Source organism: Carassius carassius, chromosome 28, assembly GCF_963082965.1.
Source record: "Carassius carassius chromosome 28, fCarCar2.1, whole genome shotgun sequence".
Classification (NCBI taxonomy): Eukaryota; Metazoa; Chordata; class Actinopteri; order Cypriniformes; family Cyprinidae; genus Carassius; species Carassius carassius.
In genome coordinates, this window is record NC_081782.1 from 11892245 (window position 1) to 11914363 (window position 22119).

A 22119-nucleotide genomic window follows, 5' to 3' on the forward strand; every position below is an offset into this window, starting at 1 on the left:
TAGTCTTGTGAATTAAATATGAAATAGTAGTATGTCACTGAGAGCTCCTCTGAGTCTTACCTCAATCCCTTCTGATCTCCCTCACTTTGCCCCAGTCTCTGCCCTACTTAAACAGCATGTTCCCTTGCCTCGGTCTCTATACCCACTCTTTTTGTGTCTTTTGTGGATTGCTGTCTCCAAAGCACCCCAAGCAGGCTTGCCCAGTTCCCCACCATGCAGCACCAGCATCTGTCAGAGAGGCTCCACGGGGCTCAGCATCCACCTGCAGAGTTTCTGCCTCCTCCTCCTCTATCAGTCAGTCATCAGTATTCTCTCTCCATCTCTTCCTCTCACGCTCTGTTGTTCCCCCTCTTTCACTTCTCCTCAGCCATGGCATAAATTGAGCCGCACTGAGGCATTCCTCTGACAGATATGGTGCAATCTGCCTTCTGGTGCAGAACATACCCTCTCTATCTGAAATGTATTGAGATGCGGCGCAGCACGCAGACAACTTACATGACAACTGTCAGATGATTTGATATTGTTCAGTTGGTGATGCTTTGTTGAACTTACAAGACAAAGCCACTCTGACACAATTTGACTTGTGATGGGAAGCCTGCTAAATAGTCATGTCTTTCAAAGCAAAAATAAGCTATGAACAAATAATGGATAATTGTATCTGAGTAGCATTTAAAGAAAATGAGCAGCTGTATTAAATTTCTTTTTGTGCCTTATCTGTTTTGTGCTTTTAATATGGTGGTCTTTACAGGAATATTCCAGTGGTTCAGTGAAAGTTAAGCTCAGTGGACAGTATTTGTGGCATATTTTGATAATCACAAAAAAATATTTTGATTCAACTCTTGTTTCCTTAAAGAAAAAAAACAGGGCAAAAATTAAGGTTACAAGGAACAATTACAATAGAAGTAAATTGAGTAATTTTGAATGACTCAAAAGCATTCATTTTTACATTTATTCTTCTGTTAAAATAGTGTATTATCTGAGCTGTGAAGCTGGTAAAATGGTTTTAGAGTTAATGACGGTGTGGTGATAAAGTGGTAAAATCGGATATGCATTGACACTAAAACTAACATGCATGCAATTTACATTTTGTAGCTATATGAAACAGTATATATTGAAACAATTACAGATTGGTCCCATTCACTTCCAGTGTAAGTGCCTCAATGTAATCCAAATATTTCCTTTTTTTAAGAAAAACATATTTTTTTATTATTATTATTAATTAACATTATACCACATATGCAGCCAGTGGATTTTCAGTATACAGATATTTTATGCTTTTTGTGTATAAATAAATCATAAGCACCTAAACATTTTGAGATTTCTAAAGTTTAAACATCAAAATGTTCCATTTACAGAGTGTTGATAAACCTTATTTATTCTTAACAGATCAAAATCTACAGTGTATCTTTTATAGCTGTACTTACCATTGGAAATCCATCTATTGATTCCAGATTCTACTAAGCCTAGTGGATGTTCTTATCCACAGCGAGACACTTGAGGAGATAACCATGCATGTGTCCCCATTTAAGAAAACACATTGCACGTGCCTCCACAAGTGGCATTAATCTTCCTGTGACTTATGGCCCTTAATTCAGATTCAAGTTTTCCATTAGTCATCATGTTTTCTGAGCAAAAAGATTCTGTAAAGGATGTCATCCTGGGCTGGTGTAGGTGTTATTGGCTTGTCTCATGAAACGCACAGCACTTTCCAAAAAAAAAAAAAAAAAAATTGTTCTAATGACTCACTAACTGACTACAAAAACCTTCGGACTGACTCACTCATTTAGTGAGTGGTGAAATGGTAGCATGCGTTAAAGCACATTGACTTGATAATGTTTTTTCACTATATACATCAGTTTAAATGCTACTCTGGTTAATTAAAAAAAAATAGGTTTGACAGAATGCGTCACTGGCGGTGGAAAAAAAAAGTGTTAAGAAGCATAAAACAGAGGCAGATGCAAAGCCATATCTCAGGCTTCAAGGAATGCGTCAGTCTTTTATCTTAACCTGTTCTCCAGGGGCCAGCGCACAGAAGAACAGGTCCGGGAAAAGCACCATGGAGTAACGAGACTTACTCCGCCATGAAAACCACTTTTATCATCTCAATTCACTCAGATCTGCTGTGTCTACAGCTCCAGTAAACACTTCCAAAGGCCTGTGTTTTAAAGCAGCAATTAATAAATATTCAATTCAACTTTACTGTTAGATAGCATATTCTCTTGGTTTTGAAGGGATGCTGGATACCAGATTTACAAAAACAAATACTTCAAATGATAAATTGTATATGCTTTATGTCATATGTTGTCTTTATTAACAAATACTGTATGTAGTAATGGCATATTAGTTTATTAGTAAATGTATACATTTATATTAAGCCTATGTTTTAATGCATATGAGGTTCATGGACCTCAGACTTAAGAAATTTGGGCATTATAATTAGGCATCATAAAAGTACTCCATACTGTTTTATAGATTGAAAATTACATTTACAATTACATGTTGAGGCATAAATGAACTGAAACTGAAATAAACATCCATAATTCAAACTCAAGGTCTGACATTATTCAGAATTGATAGATAGATAGATAGATAGATAGATAGATAGATAGATAGATAGATAGATAGATAGATAGATAGATAGATAGATAGATAGATAAAGTATGATTTTTAAATGCAATATGAAAACTGATATCAACCATTAAATTGAATAGCTTTATTTTTAACTTCTTTCTAAGCAAATGTCAGTTGCGTCGCCTAATTGTTAGATATTTCTCTACCACTATAGGCTGGAAATGTTGGTGCATTCTGGGTTTATGTATGCTGAGGTCTCTGTATGCAGCGGCAGGTTTGTGAGTCATGAATGTGCTGGAACAAACGTTTACTTACGTAGGCAGAGAAGATATACCAGTGTCTGTTTGATTCGGCTTCTGCCATTATATGGCATATCATTCCCCCAAATTACTGTCCCGTGGCCATAGCATGAGAAAACACCCACCACATGGGCTGGTATTTTAAGGTCTTTGTTTGTCGTCCATCCACTTGTTGAATTTTTGTCACTCCACAAATGTTTAATATTGCTCTAAACCTCTTGATTTCATATCTAATTCATACTGTCGTGACTTTGAATTATGGATGAGAGCTTTACATCTTTAAAGTTTCCCAGAATCCATTCTATTGCTACACTGGAGGCTATTCTGAATGGGTCAACATTTATATTAATGCAGCTCATCTTCATTTCAGATTGCAGTTATAGTTAATCTCCCAACACCCTAATGCTTGTTCCAAATATTTATAAATTAATTAGTTGTATAATATGTGGAAATGACACATTATTTGTCCTAAATACTTTTTGCTTTCTAAAATTAGGAAATCTATTTAGGTCCCTGATCAGCTGTGCATCCCTGCATCTTAAATTTCTCTCTCCCCCTCTAAAACACACACAAACACACACACACACTGATTGTGCTGCTGCTGTCCCCATAGAACTAATGACTCACAGGAGTGACTCATACCCTTTCTTTCCTCTATCACACACACACTTCACATCATTGTATTATATCCATATCTAACCTGGGCAAAGATGGAGAAAGATGAAGATTTTTTCTTTCTGTTGCATATTTGTTTTTAAAATTTACTCTGTAGTTTTGTGTGTGTGTGTTTTTTGCTATTGTATTGATAATTGGAAATCAGGAGAAATGTGTATGTTCTGACGGGTGGGAATAAGAACCAACGTCTTTTTTTTAATCAACATTAAGGAGTAATAAGGTTTTACATAAATACTTTTTTGCATTATTGTTGCAAAAGTAATTTTTTCTTTTTCTTTTTCTTTTTGAAAAAAAAAATCTAAAGGGAAAACAGGATGGCTATAAATTGGCAGTGGCAGACTCTTGTTTGGGTGTTTCAAGACATTTCAGGTGCTGGCAAAAACCCTACAGGCCTACAATGAATTGCCCATGCTGTATTATGCTGGCAAGTGCTCACGCTCTTTTGACGACAGTGATGGTAAAGAAATCCAGAGAGAAAAAAAAAACAAGGATAGTGATATGAAGATTTGGATATCCAGGTAAGATCTAGTGATATACTGCAGATAGACATAAAATATTTACAAATTAGGTTACTTTGCAGTCCCTGGAATAACTGGTTTATTTTGTTTCAGTGACATGGTATAACTGCTGACATGTGTCAACACTTAAGTGTATGAGTTAAAATATATGCATTTTTATTGATGTATGTTTAAATTAATGAGGTTCACGTCAGATTTAACTAATTAGGTATTATACTAAAGTATTATAAATATATATTCCTTACTGTTCTGTTAGTATAAAAAAAAAGAAAAGTCATGTAAATAAACATACACACACACTTTAGAAAATAAACTGTTCTGTTTTGTAGTCCTAAAACCCAAAAGATAATTTGTGTTTAGGGTTCCTCTGTGAATTTCCTATGGGTTTTTTTAAATGGTGGTTTTCAAGTAATGTGAACCACAGGCCTTACTTGAAGAGATTTTGTTCTTTGACTAATAACTGCTGTACTTCACGCATGAATTTGATGCTAATGTGTTTTGTTTAAAAATGTAACCTACATTGCTACAAAATTGCTAAATAAATCATCAAAAAGATGTGTTTACATCCTTGACAAATCTAACAACAACTTGTAATCCATTTGTAGCATATTAGCAACTCATTAAACAACATGTTCACTTAGTTATCTAAATGGGGCATTTTCTAGACTTCTGTTGTTTTTATTTAGAAATACTATAATCTAACCTAACAGTTTACCTATAGATTTGTCTCAAAAAACTGAGTAGCTACACATACAATATTTCAAAATTAAAATTTTTGGTACCAAATGACAGCAAGTAGCCTAATTTATCTTGTAGAATTTATCTTTTTCTGACTATTAGAAGCTAAAATGTGGCATTCCGAACAAATACATTCAGTATTACATTTTTACATTACAGTATTACATTACTGTTTTTCTTTTTTTTTATGGCAACAAAGTTAGGCTAAATTTATTTACACGTTAAAGAAAAAATACTGCATGTGATTGCTCAAAGTCAGTCTTTTTCCGAAAGATGATTAATTAATAATGGTATATATACTATATTTGCACTCCCTGCGTTTTAGAGAAAATTTCTAAGTAAAGACGTATGTTTGCGTTTGTTTTATTGGTCCACTGGTATTTAATAATGTGGCATAAACTGACCATAACATAGAAAGACATTTAGTCAAATGATTTTTGGTTTTGGATTTGAAACGTTTTTGTCGTTCAACAGGTCTCGATGAAATTCTAATGACATTTGGCGCCAGAAGATGGCAGTGTAAGCGCGGGAAAGGGAAAGGAAGTCCTTTTTGGGACATTTTAACAGGTCCGTAAGAGCTTCTCTCTCTCTCTCTCTCTCTCTCTCTCTCTCTCTATTTCTGCTTTTACCCTTTAGTGATCCATTACTGCGGCAATGGAGTTTTATTTTCAACTCGGACATGAAGGACATGAAGAATTCTAACTGCATACTTGGCTAATAAAGAGGCAAGTGTGATGTATGTTTATTATTTAATGAGAATGAATATGTCTGCCTTTGGGGACACTGTAAATCACTGTGGATGGGGTAGTACAGGGAATTTTAATTGGGTTTGGGAGCACTTGCATGCCGAATACATTATAATTTAATATAATGATCCAAACTGCCATTGGCTGACAGTCACACCTCAAAAAGCCCATTGGAGAAAGTCTGGGAGCATATGCCAGTGTATCATTAAACACATGGCCCATCTCATACAGACCAAATCCAGATCATCAGTTTTAAATGTTGGCATCAGCAAAGCTGATATTAATCTGCATGTATAATAATTTGCAAGCTTATATTAGTCACCACTAATTGTGTGTAAATCATGCATTCACAGCCGCAAACATTCCTCATGTCCGCTCTCATAAATCTGGAGTCTGGAGTTGGCTGAGAAAACCGTTGCTTGGCCTTTGTCAAGCTAATGTGATTCCAGCTATTTGAGGGTCATATTGCTGCCACATTTTTCCAACATTATTGTCATTTTTTTTGGCCAGAGTAACTGGACTGGCAGTTCGGAAGTTAAGCAGGCTCAAATTGGTTTCTTTGAGTCTGACCCGCTGGATTGCAGTTCTGCATGCGTAGTAAGGTGAGAGATCCAAGCGTGGGATTGGTCCTACGAAAGAAGTGAGCAGTCTCGGATGTTGAGACCCAACAGCTTAATAACAACATCATCTGAGTCATACTGTGGGGGTACATTCATGATGCAGGAGGGGTCAGCATTCTTGCTTGACTGTTTATGATTCAGCAGATGCCCACCTTCTGATAGACCCTGAGAGAACATTGCTTGATTTAAAGGAATAGTTTATCTAAAATTAAAGTTCTGTCATTATTTACTCATCCCAGGGGCGGACTGGGACCAAAAAGTGGCCCTGGACTTTCTGGCCCACAGCAGCCCACCACATCAAAACGCAAACGCCCCTGTTTTGATGTAATTTATTTATTTGATATTTAAGTATACTGTTTGGGGATTTTAACCAATAGGGCAACTGATCCTCCATTGAAAAAAAAAAAAAAAAAAAAAAAAGATAACCTGCGTGCTGCAGCTGTTCATTTAGCGACTCCTAGTGAGCGATACATGTTCATCACGAGACAAACATTCTCCTAGAACTCACACTTTGCATTCAGTTAACAGATGCATGAATATGCGGTAATATAACTTCATGATCCGATTCGTGAACAGATTATTCTCTTGAGTAAATCTTTTAAAATAATCATTTATTTTGTTTAACGAAAACATTGTGGAAACCAGTGGTTCACAAACTGGATAGATCTGAGGTGCAGGGCTGGCAAAATCGCTAGCCCGACGTCCAGGGGCTATTGTGTTTTGCAGTCGGGCTCCAAAATGTATCACTGCTCTTCCCGACGGGCTATCGTGAATAGCGATTTAAAATTCGCGTTGTTCACTCGCTTGGAGGGGTGAAATGTTATCGTAGTTGATCGTTTTCACTTGTTTCTAAATCTTGCTGATTCAACTTTTTTAAACAATTTGCGCGCGTTCGAAGCTTGGGCGCACTCGTTCAAAGCACGCGCTGTGAGCAGCATTTCAGACAATGCGCGTACAAAGAATTAATTCATCTTTTGGGTATCGTAACTTCTGAATGAACAAATACACACACAATTATTTCAAAATAATTGTCTCTTCAAGTATTTTCGTAAACACAGTCGGTTATGTTTTAAGTGAACGTATACAGTGGCCTGCTGCTCAGAGAAATTCGCTGTACCAGATGAATCTGTCTCTCTCTAAATTAGACGAAAACGCGCTTGTTGGCTGCGCGATCGACTCACTCATCCATTTGCGTAGAAAAGAGATGTAATATTATGATTTCCGTCAATTAAAAAAAAAATTAAATTTTATATATATATATATATATATATATATATATATATATATATATATATATATATATATATATATATATATATATATTTATATTTGTGTACCGGGTGGGCCGGCCCACATTGGCTAGCGGCCCACCGGGAAAAGTCCCGGTGCTCCAGATGGCCAGTCCGCCCCTGACTCATCCTTATTTTGTTCTAAAACAATATGCTGTTACTAAACACTTTTTTTTAATGAGAGAAAAAAAAACACCAAAAGATTTTTAGTTTCTTAAGTAGATTTCTAGTCTTCATATGGCATAAGAAAGCGAGTAAGATCTTTTTTTCCCCCTCACACAAAGGTATTGCATGAGATTAAAAATACAACTTCTGAGTCTTATGTCTTTGGACGTTTTGAATAGTTTGCCAAATATGGTCACTATGAGATGTCCTTTTACAGCAGAAAATGCATGAAGATTCTTCAGAATGTTGCTGTTTAAATTAGCAATTAGGATTAGTATTCTAATAGTAATTACCTAGTAATTATTATTATTATTTGGTTAGACTATTATTTGGCGGCAGTGGATCAGTGGTTCATGTAGGTTGTCTACAAACCGGAAGGTTGGTGGTTCAATCCCCGGCTCCACCTGACCAAGTGTCGAGGTGTCCTTGAGCAAGACACCTAACCCCAGCTGCTCCCGACGAGCTGGATGGCGCCTTGAATGGCTGACACCGAGTGTGTGAATGGGTGAATGTGAGGCAAATTGTAAAGTGCTTTGGATGGCCATGTGGTCTGTTGAAAGCAGCATATAAATGCAGTCCATTTACCATTAAAAAAAATATATTTTTAGGGAAGTCATGGCCTAATGGTTAGAGAGTTGGACTGGCAATAGAAAGGTTGTGAGTTTGAGCCCCGTGCCGGCAGGAATTGTGGGTGGGGTGAGTGCATGTACAGTGCTCTCTCCACCCTCAATACCATGACTTAGATGCCCTTGAGCAAGGCATTGAACCCCCAACTGCTCCCTGGGCGCCGCAGCATAAATGGCTGCCCACTGCTCCGGGTGTGTGTTCACAGTGTGTGTGTGTGTGTGTGTGTGTGTGTTCACTGCTCTGTGTGTGTGCACTTCGGATGGGTTAAATGCAGAGCACAAATTCTGAGTATGGGTCACCATACTTGGCTAAATGTCACTTCACTTTAATACAGTGTTTCTCAATCAGGTAACCTCAGAAAAGGGTCTACATCTGGAAAAGTCTTGCAAACTGCATTGCCATTTATAATAATAATAATTATTATTATTATTAATAATAATAGTAATAATAATAACATACATTACCTGTAAAATATTTTATCATTATAAAATATATTAGAAATAGTGAGGGGGCAGGGGATGGTTAATCCATATCCACCGCAAACAGCTAGAAAAGTAATGGGGGCTTTCATATATTTTTTGTGGACAGTTTGAGAGAAATTTTGAGAACCACTATTTTAGTAGATTATTGACACTTAATGGTTGTTTAAATACTGTCATGTATTTAAAATGGAAATGAATGAAGTACACACAAGACCCATGTTTCAAAGTCAAATTTTCTGTAAAGTTGTTTTTCCTTATTAGGACAATTTAGGATATACAGTATGTAATTATAGTAATTACAGTATGTAAAAATATAACATTAAATGTAGTGACATTGTTTTGTGATATTGATTTATTTCACACAATATGGCCAAATATTGCAGAAGTGGTTCTGTTTGCATGTAAAAAAATTTGTATCGTCTATTCGCTCGATTTGTTGAGTCATTGTTAACCAATGCAGAGCTGATTATGAAAGTTGAGACTCTCAACACATGTTGATCAAAATGCCAGATATATGCATAAAGGGGGAAAAAGCATGAGAGTTTTTGTGTGTGACCTTAAGTGAGCTGTGGTTTGGCTACAGCTCCGGCGTGGCTAGAGTCACGTCCCTCGGCTGCAGGACGGTGGGAATGTGGTGAGTTCGGTCGAGACCAACTCATAAAACTTTGCACCCTGGCACTATCCCGCTTCCCCTGTAGACAAGGAACCAAGAGTGAGAAGGAAGCCGCACAAACATTGTGTAGGGTGGGGGTTTCTGTCATACACACACAGTGCGGCTCAGATGACCCTGAGGTCGCAACCTATTGCTGCTTCCTTCTGTGGTGGGGAGATCTTCTTAACAAGTTTCAGTTCATCCATGGCATGTTTAGACTCTGTGCCTTCACTTAACCTCTCGACCTTTCTCAGCTGATGTGATCACTCATGTTTACTGATTGTGAAATGTCGTTTAAGCAGAACATAGACACTTAAAGTGACTCCAAGTCACTATAAGTTTTTTAATCCATGCATATACAACTCTATTTTTTATATATATGTAATGTTTAAATGCAAATTATGTTTTCTTGCTTTACTTATTTTGACCATTAACAAAATTATATTTAGGTGATTATACTGTTTGTGTGTAATACATGGTACTTTCATTACAAACTTACAGTATCTCAGATGGTTACAAATTCCTGATTCATTTTAAATGACTCAGAACTCAGAGTTTGTAGACTAAGTCGTATTCAAGGCTGTTTTGTAAATTGTTTTGACTGAAAAATGAAAAAGAACCATTAGCAAATCAGACATTAAGTCTCATGCTGTGTCCATTGTTACAGAACATGGAAACACATGCATATGAACAGACATATGTTCTTTTTATTTTATTATTTCTAATATTGCAGTTTTTTGGGAGTTACAGTTTATTTTAAGGTGTCAGTACTGAACAATATTAATGAACTACATGTAGCCTAATTGCTATATGGTTAGAATTAGGATGAGGATTTTGTTTAGAGTTAGTTGTATGCACTTATTAAAAATGTATTGCTATTACTATAGTAAACACAACACGCGTAACAAGGACACTGTAAAAAAAAAAATGTTGAAACATTTGCAGGCATTTTAGTTGTACTGTGGAGCCCTGTCATATCTAACAACTTGATATATTCATGCTGTATTTCTTTATAACAAAAGCCACTTGTTTTGTAATTTTTTATTGAATGCAAAGAGATCCATATGTTAATGACACATTACTTTTTGGGGCTGCTGTATTTGTAAAATGTTCTTGATATAAGTGGCACACTTTGTTTGTAAATGAGTTATGGTTTCTCAAACAACATCAGCTCGAACAAGAGTGTATGCATGTAGGTGATTTTTCTAAGCATTTACACAGCAAACCCACACACCTTTTCCATCCTTTGAGTACATGTAAATGCCAGTTTACCAATATACTTATGTGACGAAAGTGAACTGAAAATGCACCAGCTGCCAGCTGATGAAACCAACTCTCTCTGTTCCTCCTGCTTCCACTTACCAGTTGCTGCTGGACAGAATTAACCTGATTTCAGTTAGAAAAGATATTTCTCATGCAAAGTGCGTTGGTCTAAAAATATTCAGGGAAGCATATTTTATGCACATATCAACTTATGTCAGACATCTCCCCTGCTTATTGTTCCTATTTGTCTCTGGTTCTTCTCACCACATTGAACTAAAACTTCTAGTTTAGAGGATGTAGAAGTTTGTATGAGATCTGCGGTTTGCAGTATTGTATGTTGAAATATCTTTGTCCTTTCAGCAGACTCTTTACAGCTGTAGACAGACGAAGGCATACGTCAAGCTCAGAGTTTTAACAGTTGCTATACCAACAACAATAAACAGTCTCTGTAGATCAGTTTATTGTGATCACCTGAATTAGCTATGTAGCACGTACACAGATGATTCTCGCGCTAAAGGCATGTTATGTTATATGCTTGAGTGCTGTCTGTTTTATCACTTTAAGAAATGCCAAAATGACCCTTTTAATGACACATTACACATGAAACTAAACTCCATTTCCTTAGTCATCACTTAAGTTGTAATCAAGATGAATGTTTGCTTTGCTTCTAAAGAGCGATTAGTGTATTAATAACTTTCCTGTAGCTGGCTGTTTGTCTCTGTGTAACCCTTTGCGTCTTGTCAAAGTGAAAAAACTTGGTTCCAGGGGGGCGTACCAATTCCCACTCACATTCTCTGCCATGCCCTCAAACTTTTGGAAGGCCTCCTTCTGCAGTAAATGTCATGGCACTCTTTAAGAAGATATATGAACACTTGGAGCCAAATGATATGATCTAAAAGAGGCAGTGCCGCTCTTGTCATGTGTCCTATCTTTTTGGAGAGGAGCGATTTGGAGCAGGCACAGTGCTAATCATATATTTCAAGAAAACAAGTGTCATTTATATATAATTAACTCTCGCTGGCTCTTTGTTTCCACATCTGAGTGATTGAAATTATGACTTGGTTGAAGAGCTATGGTTGCAGTTCACAAGAAATGGCCAATTAGAATTTAAAATAGTTCCCTGAAATATGATTTTCATCTGCTTATAATATAATTAAATTAGCTTTTTTCAAAAATCTGTCATTTTTTGATGATTAAGTGAGGAACTATTTATATTATGGCAACTTTTAAAGGGGGCTTTTGTCCGATTAAAGTTAATCATATTTCATTATTTCTACTACAGGAAATTTGCTTAATCTTTCTCTTAAATACAAAAAAACAGGAAGAGCAGCAACAGCTGAGATGCACCATTATGTGAGAATATGAAATAATTTTTAATTTTCAAAATAAATAATAGAATTGGCTTAATGTTATGGATTTAATTATTTATTTAATCTAAGTCTGAATAAAATACTGAGGATTTCCCTTAATCATGCTTAATTTAGAAAAATTTATTCAATTGTGAAATAATTTTCAAAATATTCTGAAAATAATTTTTCATGCTATATAATATGCTTCTTGTTATATCTAAAAGTTAGAGAATTATTATTCAAAAACGAATTGGTCTTTAAACCGTGTACAGTTTTTAGTATTGAAAAGTAAGTGGCCATATTTTATTGATTTTAAATGTTTACTGAGTCCAGACTTATTGGGGAATTCATTTAAAAAAAAAACAACAAAAAAAATCTTATTTTAAATTATTTGCGATTGTGTGTGTGTGTGTGTGTGTGTGTGTGTGTGTGTGTGTGTGTGTGTGTGTGTGTTTGTGTGTGTGTGTGACAGAGAGAGAGAGAGCATGCAAATAATTGCATTGCACAAGGGAAGTGAATGTCTGAGTGCATGTGTCTGTGTGAAAATGGCAGTTTGGCACATCTGTGTTTGCCAATATGGTGCAATATTAGTGATGTCACTTTGGCAAACACCTTGAATGTCTCTCAGAGCAGAACTACATAGAAGGATATCAGTCATATCTATATATGAAGAAACATTCTCCATAATGCTTATAAAGTTCCTCTTCTATTTTTGTTTCTAGAAAAATTCTACCTCATAGAAATGTATACATTTGGACAATGTGAGAGTGTTGCCAGGTCTATGGTTTTCCCGTGGAATTGGGCTGCTTCTATACAGCTGTCACGGGCCGTTTAATTGGTCAGCAAATTGCCACGAAACCCCCTGCCCACCTGTAACGCAATTTCAACCATGGAATGTGATTTTTTGACCAATTTTGACAGCCATTTCCCCCATTACATAAGCACGTAGACAGCTCCTTATTCTTTTTAAGGTAAAATGTTGACTCAATGTAGTTATTAACCAAATGAACACAGAGACCTCAATACTTGGCACATGATACACAATGATGATAACAATCCAAGTGCATGATGGGAACAACAGGATCATGACTTTGATATTTTCTTAAACAATCTTTGTTAAAATAACAAACAATTCCAAGTAATATACAAGTTCAAACTTTGAATTCTACAAGCTTAAATTGAGTACTAATATTTAATTTATTCTTGCCTGAACTCAGTTAATGTAGAAATTACATTATTTTTTCTGTATTATTTACTTCACCACAAAAATCATTTTTATCAGTGAACCCCTAAACCCCAAACAGCAGATCACACGAAAATGTATAAATGAGCATGATCAATCCAAATTCATAAAAATTAGTCATCATTTCACCAAAAGGTTTAAATAGTTATTCTTTGATCTGGTCTTCTGTTTCAAAGGCCAGTTGCACTTGTTCATTGCTCATTCTTTCTAAAGTCTTGTTTATGCATGTGAACAAAGTCTCTATCAGTTCAAAGTTCTGCAAAGTTCTGGTGCAGTAGTATTATTAGTACGATTAACCAGTATCTCAGCCACCACTAGTGTACATCATGGTACACTATCTGTTACTTTATCAGAGCGACTGAGAAGTGTGGCTTGTTGTTTTTGCCCAAATCTGAGTGTGTGATCTTATCATGAGATGTGCTAACCCATGTTTGCTTTTTAACCCTAACTGCATACAAGGGTCAGAAGAGTGTCATACAGGCACTACAGTACACATTAATATGGCTATACTGTATATGCAGGCAATTATAGAAACAGCTTAGAATATAATGCTACATTTTAAACTGTAGTGTATGTATCATGAGTCTTTGCTTCACTTTGCTCTTGAGAAAGGAGGATGTTCTTTGCCTGATAAAGTTTGTAGACCCCTGCTAGGTGGACCTGGCCTGGATCCTCCATTCTGAGGCCACTGTACAGTATGAATCTGACAAAATAAGTAATCTAGATAAAACACTGTTACCCTGTCTCACACCCCCTCCAGTGTGACTTGATGTATTTCTTTGTCTTTCTGTCACGCTGTCTGCTAGGGCCTCCCCTGATGTTATTTTCTACCACAGTATAAGGACCTGAAAATACACACTGCCCAAATAGAGATGTTCTCACCCTTCAAACACAGTATTCAGATTTCAGAAAAAAGTTTCAAAACTCGTGTGGATGTTCTTTTTTTTTTTTTTACGTCACATCACTGTTTGCCACTTATTTGTAGCATTGTCAATTTCAGTTAGCCTCTCATTCAAATATGATTCAAAAGTTTTCAATTGGGTGGCTTATAAACAGTACATATTTCCCAAAATGATTATGAATAACCAGTTTTGGATTCTGATTTGAATCTGATTTATTTTGGTAGCTGTATTTCAAAATGTGTAACAATATATAAGAATTTTTATAACTATTCATCAAAAAAAAACAGCTCACAAGATGCATTAGTTTCCTTTGTAAGTAGCCTATTTGACTCACTAAAGAACTAGTTGCTATGAAACATTTGTTCGTGAATCAGACTACACCAGTTATGCTAAATGTTTGTTTTTGCCTGTAGTCTGCAAGGACAACTCAATAGAAAAACATTTCTTGCTGTTATTTTTTAGGTTTTAATGCATTGCTTTCAGTAAGACTGCTAACTCACATTCTCCATGAATGACGTGGCATTGTAGATTGGGTGAAGAAACTCCTAATTTAGTTTACATTATGAAAATATACATTTTACAAATTAGCATTAGCAACAGGGCCCAAACTTTGCAGCTCATTACAATGCCACAGCATTTGTAGGACGGACAAAAATAATAATTAATAAAGCTATAAAAGATCGATATATTGGTTTTCAAGAATTGACATCGCCATCAAAATCATTGGAATTTTATTTATTTTATTTATTTTTTACCCAGCGCTCAAAAATACAAAAATATAACACCATATTTAACAGACACAGGAAAAGAAAGTCTGAGTGGAGGTCAAAGAGAGTTTCTGCACAGGAAACAGTGAATGCATCATCATGACTCACTCCAACTGCTGGAGGTGAAAGCAAGAGAGATGGGTATCAGTGGGCAGGGAGTCATCATCACTCTGTTGCCTTGGTTACCGCTGCTCGTCAGCGCTCGCCACATGCGTACGCACGAGCGCACGCAGCCCCCGTGTGGGAACGGTTCTGGTAGAACAAAGACGGTGTGCTTTTTGAGGTGTGTTGTGTCCTCAGCTATGTTGAGTGAGTTTTCTTAAATAGTACAGTGGGATGACGTGTGTGTGCTTCATTCAGACCGTTAGACGGAACCAGTGTGTCGTGTGGCGGCCGTCCTTTTCTCACATTGTAATGGGCTGAGCTCTGCCAGGGGAATTTACTTTTATGCGATTTATTATCAGATGCTTCTCTTAAAAATGCTGCAACTAAAATCTTAAATGCGTCAAAAAAAAAAAAAAAAAAAACCGTCTGAAACCTGCGGTTTCGTCCGAGATCATCTAACTAGAGCTCGCATGAGTGTTTCTCGCCGTGATGTCCAATTCACAACTCTTTATGAACCGGTTTTTTAAACAAAATAAAACATCCAATGTTTGAATCTTTCACATCAGTTACGGAGTCAACACTCTTTCATTGAACCTCGAGTCATTTTTCGTTAGTAGGCTACAGTAGGCTATGCTGAAACTTGATAAAACTTACATTAGCCTATAGGCTTTTAACTGGTTGTTCATATGATGAGGTATATTTAAACATACATACGTGACCTTAGACGACAAAACAAATCAAAAGGGATATTTTTTTTAGAATTTAGTTATATGAAAGCCGATTAAAATAGCTTTCCATTGATGTATGATTTGTTAGAATAGGACAATGTTTGGTCGAGATATTTAAAAATCTGGAATCTGAGGGTGCAAAAAAAAAAAAAATCAAGTCGCCTTTGAAGTTGTCCAAAGAATTTCTTAGCAATGCATATTACTTATCAAAAATTAAGTGTTGATATATTTATGGTAGGAAATTTACAAAATATATTTATGGAACATAATCTTTTCTTAATACCCTAATGATTTTTGGCATTAAAGAAAAAATTATAATTTTGACCCATACAGTGTATTGTTGGCTATTGCTACAAATATATCCATGCTACTTATGACAGGTTTTGTGGTCCAGGGTCACGTATATACAACAGAGTTTTGTTGGGCTGCAGGAATCCCATAACAGGAATTAGCATTCATTTGATAAACAGCCATGAAGCTCATTATTAACAAAGGGCTTATGTATACAGCCCACTTATGTGTGTATAATATGGAGAAACACTCTTATCTCTTTGTTAGTACTGGAGGTGATATATGGCTGATGAGTAGGTGCTACTGTACCCAGCCAGAGCACTTACCGCACTGTAATCATCTGTTCTGGGTCGCAGCCATTAAAAACCTGTATTTATATGTGAGGACCACATCCACTGCAGCCGCTATTAGTCATTTCTGGATCGCCGGCACACCTGACTACTGTATTGTAAAGCTTCACTGCTTTTGGCAAAGGTTCAGTGCCCACTTCTTCTCCCTGGTTTATATAAAGAAAGCCTGACACTGATGAGGAACGTGAGGGTGGTCTGATCGTTAAACAGAGCTCAAACAGCGCCCAGAGACTGCTTCCTTCCATCAGACTCAAGATATACTGCTTACAACCACACTTATGCTTCATTTCACATTGAGTTATTAGGGCAATTTTTATAACATGCTGTATGTTTTTTTTAATGGTGCTTTTTTTTGTGTGTGTTTTTCTGGCTTTATTTTTAGAAGAGTTGACTAGGAAATAAGGTGAGAGAGAGGACCCCCCCACCCCATTTCAATATTTTTCTTTGGGTCAAATATGGACTAACACAACTCTTCGGTTAAAATTTTTATTTAAAATAATTAACCCAACAGTTAGGTTAATCCATATTTGACCGAAAGTTGGGTTGAAACAACCCAGCATTTTTTAGAGTGGGCATGTTGTTGGATTTTGGTAAGGGGAAAAGGTGTTATTACTGTTTTTTCTAAGGTTTAATGCTAATATCTAGAGATTAGGCTGGCCAGTGGCTGATATAATGCTAGGATATTTACTAAACATGCATATGATTCTGATTGATCAGCCATTCTTCGGTCAAATATATTATATTCTCTATTGACCGTTAAATTTGACCATTAGCTTTGGCAAGTAGTTTAAGCACTCTTTATGTCGCATTTGCAGTCTTCACTCATGATAAACTCAAATCAAAAACTCAAATTCATTGCTTTATTTGGTAATATGGATACAGGGTTAATTGCTCTATACTCAATAAGGTCCATAACTGTGCTTTGAGTGATAGCGAACTAAATGTACACAATTTTATGAATTTATATCTGAAACTATAACTAGTTTTTATGATATTTTTATAAACAGAAATTTTTTGGAATTCTTCTTGGCTGTCAGTAGATAGAAACTACCACTATTGTTAAAAGGTCAAGTAGGCACCATCATCAACCAGTACAATAGTTTCAGAATGACCGAGTGGGTGATGAATCGGCCTGGCATATTTAGAACCTTTCAAATTCATGGCCAAGTCATTATGACTAAGCAAAGACAAGTCATATAAAATTGCATGAATGAGCTCAGAATATGGCCTTGTCTCAGTGCTGCAGGGTTAATCTCCACCAGCAGAGGGCAGACTCTTTCTTTAGCAGAACAGCCTGGCCCTGCGTCTGTCTCCGCGGTGGACCTCCGTGCTTCATCGCTCTGCTGGCTGGCTAAGTCACTGGTGCATGAGTTTCTGACACTTTCATTTAACACTTTACACTGACACTCAACATCTTGCTCTCTCTCTCGCTCACTTTCTGTCCTCCAGCGTGCCTGAACGCCTGTGTGGCTGCTGTCTCGGGTGTGTGGTGGTGACTGTGTCACTTAGCTCCTCCGACCAATAGTACAACTGAATTAAAGGCCAGCCTGGGCCAAGAGGCCATGAGAAAGACTCAAACCCCCTCACCCTCAAACCCAGCTGCCTTCTGCTGCTCTCGCTCTGAGCGCCGCTCCGACACACACACAGCAATAACATTTAAATGGTAGATTCTTGATATGAACCTTTTGCTCTCTGGCCCACCAAAGTGGTTGTTTGGTTTTTGTTTCCTAAGTTATCTTTAAATGCCATGCAAACACATTTAATACAAAAAATGCCATGTCTTATCACTGTTTTAATCAATGGCTGCTGTTCCCAATAATTTACACTGGAAGTCTCTTTTCCCTTTGTCTCAGCAGGCCCACAGTTTAATTATGTTGCAGCCAATTCAGTTTAAGGCAATGCAGAAACTTCTGTTTCCCGGTGAGAAATAAAAGTGTATACAAGTGCAAATCTTATGCGTCAAATAAGGTTTCTTTCTGAGTGTGACACAATCTAGTCATCTGTGTTTGTGCACGGCTGTGCCATGACCTCCGTGTGAACTTTTCACCCGGTGTGTGAAGTGTGAACTTGCTGCCACAGCAGGCAGAAGTGAAACCTATGTGTGGGTTTCTGGGCTGCATGTTGTACCCATGCTGAATTGTGCGCCACACGCCGGATCTTGTGCTGCTGTTTTCGCTGTTTCTCTCTTTCTTTTTCTCATTCTATCTTTCTATTTCTCTCTCTTTCTCGCTCGCTCTTTCTCGCTCTCTATCTCTCTCAAAATCGTATGATGTGCTGCGGTCATGTACGTATCAGGCCAACCGCACCAGCAGACTCACACACTCCAACACGGGCAGGTCGGCACGTACGCGCCCGTCTTTAAACACGTACCACACAGCACCCAGCTACCTGGCTCCAGCCACTCACACATATGCACACACGTTTGCAGCATAGCTTGTGCTGTAAACACTTAGCTCAGAATACAACCGTGAGAAAACTGCATTCTCAGCTCACATTTATATTTATAGAGTGGCAGGAAGCACGTTCGCACTGTTGTGCCCCATGCAACGTTTGGGCAAGGTTTCATTTTTAGCTCCAAGCTCTTTGCTGACATATTGCTACTATTTTAGTCATATTTTTGTTTTGAAGAAATTAATTTGTTTAATAGCCCTTTTAAAGCAATAGAATGAAGAATTGTTTGTAGTTTGTTCTATTCATTTTTCCATTTGCAATTACCATAATTGGAGACTGGAGCTTCAAAGCTTCAAAGATATATGATCAATTTTACTTAAAGTCTGCATAAAATAACATTTTAACCAATCTTATTTTAAATCAGACTATCATAAAACAGTCTTCAGGTGAAAATATAAGATGCATGGTGATGCATACTGGATTTCTCAAATCGAAAATCAATCGATAAAACCAAGTACTGCCCTACTATTTTTTTTTTCTTTGCAGTAATTTCTTACATTTGGATGTAAGTGCAGTGCAGAATAAAAGATCTTCCACATCTCTCCATTTCATCATGCTTTTAAGCATTCTATATTCCAAGTCTTTTAAAAGCCACGTGGCAGCTTTGAGTGATGAACAGACAGAAAATAAAGAATTATTCAAAGATAATTAACCCTTCCAGTGAACAGTTATCTAGTGTGACAGGATTCAAAATCAAGATCCGGTTAAGTCAAATTCATAAGTGAATCATTTCATACCGGTTTTACAAGCCAGATAAAGTTATTCCTTGAAAATATCCTATTTAAGAGAATGTTTTGTCTCATGGGCTCAACAAGGTCCACTTGAGTTTTTTTTTTTTTTTTTTTTTAGTTACCATTCACTTTCATTACATGGAAAATAGTGGAAGGTTTGAAATAACACAGGGGTGAGTAAATAATGAAAATGTTAATTTTTGGATAAAACAATCACTTTAATTTTCATATCAGCAAGTGACATTTAGGAGTGTGTGTTTTTTTCAGTTTTTTCCATATATGCATGCTGTATTGGTTCCCATCTTCAGACATGATCGTTTTCATTGTGTCAGCATTCAGCTTTCACTGGGCCTCTTCTTACAGTTAAGAATATCAGAGTGTGAGAAAGAGAGAACTTGAGAGAACTTGAGAGTACTAGAGTGAGTAAGCAGGGGTATTTTTTTTGTTGTGGCAGAACTTTTTTCCCCATAAGATTTTTTTCCGTTTTTTTTTCTTCTTAGTGCGAACTTTGATGCAAAGGACACCAGATTGTGTGTGTCTGTGTCTGTGTGTGTGTGTGTCTTGTTTATGAAAGAGAGATAGAGAGGAAGTTCATTGCTATCCTTTCTCTTTGTGCACAGTGGAGCTGAGCATGATTCACTGATGAAGTTTCCAGTGTGGGGCCATCACAGAGCCTCTGCCAATATCAACGCCCCCCTCCCCTCCTCTTGGCTGTGGGAGTGAAGCATTCTGGGAGACAGCAGGACTGTTTATGTGGGTGGCAGTGCCCAGGGGCCAGCTCTGTGAGATCTAATGCATGTTATTCAGATCAGTGTCACCAGGGAGTTTCTGGGTAGGGTTCTGAGTGTGCGTGTGAATGTATGCCGAGTGGGCTGCGGTGGTCTCCGCTCTGTGTACAAAGGCAGCAGATCCTCACTGACAGATGCCACAGTCCAGACCCTCATCACAGGAAGTCATTCATATTGCTATTTGCTTATCACAGGGCCTCTGTGGGCTTCTCTGGGCTAGAGTTAACCTCCCACTTAACAGGACACAAGCAGGACTTCCTCTCATGCTGCAGCTGTACCTGCCTCTCTTTTCTCAGAATCCAGAGCCCTGAACCTCTCGTAACTCAGACGGTCTAATTGGTTGTCAGTTTTTTCCCTTAACCAAACCTTTTGCTCATGAACACTGCTCATGTTTAACAGTTTCTAACAGACCCTGGGTGTCATATGAATTGAGAGATGGATAAATGAGAAGCACACATGTGCATGAGAAAATGACAAGTGATCAAATCATGCCACATTAAGTGTATTGAAATGTATGTAAATTTATTTGATGTAAAAGTTCCTGTCACTGAACATTTGACAACCTCTAAGCTGTGTAATTCATCCCACCTTTTGTGCAGCAGGAATTAAGCAGGGGGCTTGAAGTGTGCTTCTTGTTTTGGTAACACATGACTAATTATTACTTTGCTTATTATGAATGCATATTACTATCAAACTTATTACTGTCAATTCACCCTTACACCCTTCTTCATTCACACATGCAGTCTGGCCCCTCCGAAGCCCATTTCCTCTTCACAGGGCATTGGAACCCTGATCACTCTCCTCCCACAATCCCTCTCTCTTCCTCCTCTTCTCCCCACTGTGCCCTTGTCCTCTCTCTCACCTCCTCCTTACCCTGTCCCACCTCCCCTTTATCCTTTCTGTCACATCCCTGCTCTGTGGTACCCCACTGTCTTCCTCTTAATCACATTTTTCTCTTTCTCTCACTCAATCTCGTTTTCTGTCTCCCTCTCTTGATTTCCTACCTCTCTTTGTCCATCTGTGCCCAATTTACCCTGAGCTGGGTCTGTTTTTTTCTTGATAATTTGTTTTTGATTCCCTAGAATTAGAAAACCATTGTGTGCTTGCTGCCTCTTGCTCGTGCACACACACACACACAAACATACACACGATCGCACATGCACGGGTGAACTCACATACACACACACCACGTACACACACATTTTTATTGTATTATTCTATAAAAGTTCCTATAAATCACTGGTTATTAATCGGCCCCAGACGGCCCTACCTCCCTCTCTCCCCCTCTTTTCTTGCGCACAAACACAGACCAGATGCATAGGAAATGGGATGGCAAGAAGGGCACCCAGGAGACATACCGTGCTTTTTCTCCATTTTTTTTTCTCTCCTCTCCTCATTTTCTCTGTCTCTCCTCATCCTTTTTTTTTTTTTTTTTTTTTTTTTTTTTGCTGAGAAGCTTCATTTATGTATAAATGCCCAAATCCAAAACTCACAGAGGGAATAAAGTTTAAATTAAGGTTTAGGGGAAAAAAGAGAGATTAAATAATAAATATAACTCTTCTGCTCCTGCCAAAGATCCCGGTGTGTGGGATCAGGGTTAAACATCCATCCTCGCTTGTTGGAAACAAATGGGGGTCTGATTTCTGGTCACTCTGAGTCCCATTTAATGAACACACAAACAGACATAATATAAACACACTTTTTTCTTTTTTACTTCAAATAAACTTTGACATGGCGACTTATATTGCTGTTAAAAGAATGTTACTGTT

General features: G+C 37.3%; 1 long non-coding RNA gene across 1 annotated transcript in view; it reads left to right on the plus strand.

Annotated features, from left to right (window-relative positions):
* Positions 1 to 3575: 3575 nt before the first annotated feature.
* The window catches only part of LOC132108416 (uncharacterized), a 74893-nt gene continuing 56349 nt past the window's right edge, over positions 3576 to 22119 (plus strand). The window contains exons 1-3 of the long non-coding RNA XR_009424443.1: positions 3576 to 3713; positions 3906 to 4063; positions 5276 to 5368. This is a non-coding gene — a long non-coding RNA (uncharacterized LOC132108416). The remainder of the gene's footprint in view (positions 3714 to 3905; positions 4064 to 5275; positions 5369 to 22119) is intronic.